The sequence below is a fragment of the Microtus ochrogaster genome, unplaced genomic scaffold (assembly GCF_000317375.1).
Source record: "Microtus ochrogaster isolate Prairie Vole_2 unplaced genomic scaffold, MicOch1.0 UNK56, whole genome shotgun sequence".
NCBI lineage: Eukaryota > Metazoa > Chordata > Mammalia > Rodentia > Cricetidae > Microtus > Microtus ochrogaster.
In genome coordinates this window covers 199,050-200,144 of record NW_004949154.1, presented here as the reverse complement: position 1 = coordinate 200,144, position 1,095 = coordinate 199,050, and positions in this window count along the sequence as shown.

Sequence of the window (1,095 nt, the reverse complement as noted above, 5' to 3'; positions counted from 1 at the left end):
ATTGTTGTTAAATTCTAACTTTACTCCATGGTGGTACGATAAGACACTGGGAGTTACTCCAATTTTTTTTGTATCTGTGGATGTTTGCTTTGTTACCGAGTATTTGATCAATTTTCAAGAAGGTCCATGAAGTGCTGAGAAGGAGGTATATTCTTTCCTGTTTGGGTGGAATGTTCTATAGTTGTCTGTTAAGTCCATTTGATTCATTACATCGGTCAGTTCTCTTATTTCTCTCTTAAGTTTCTTTCTGATTGACCAGTCCATTGGTGAGAGTGGAGTGTTGAAATCTCCTACTCTTAGTGTGTGGGGTTTGATGTGTGATTTGAGTTCTATTAATTTTTTTTTACATGTGTGGGTGCTTTTTATGTTATGGACATAGATATTCAGGATTGAAATTTCATCTTGATGAATTGATGAATTGTTCCTGTTATAAGTATAATGTGTCCTTCTCCATCTCTTCTAATTGATATTAGTTTGAAATCTATTTTGGTAGACATTAGGATAGCCACACCTGCTTGTTTCTTAGGTCTGTTTGATTGAAAAACCTTTTTTCAACCCTTTACTTTGAGGTAGTGTCTGTCTTTGAGGTTGAGGTGTGTTTTCTGTAAACAGCAGAATGTTGAATCCTGTTTTCATATCCATTCTCTTAACCTGTGCCTTTTTATGGGTGAATTGAGTCCAGCGATATTAATGATATTAATGACCAGTGGTTATTAACTCTTCTTATTTTTTTGGTGGTAGTGTTTGTGTGTTTCCCTTCTTTGAGTTTTGTTTGTGGAGGGTTGTGGGATGTCTGTGCTATTGTGGGTGTTGTTGGCTTCCTTGGGTTTAGGTTTTCCTTCTAGTACTTTCTGTAACCCTTGGTTTGTGGATACATATTGTTTAAATGGAATATCAGTGAATATCTCCACTGATGGTCAAAGAAAGCTTTACTGGTTCTGGGCTTGCATCCATGGTCTCTTAGTGTCTGTAGCACATCTATCCAAGACCTTCTGGCTTTCATGGTTTCCACAGAGAAGTCAGGTGTAATTCTGTTAGGTTTACCTTTCTATGTTACTTGACCTTTTTCCTTTGCAGCTCTTAATATTCTTTCTT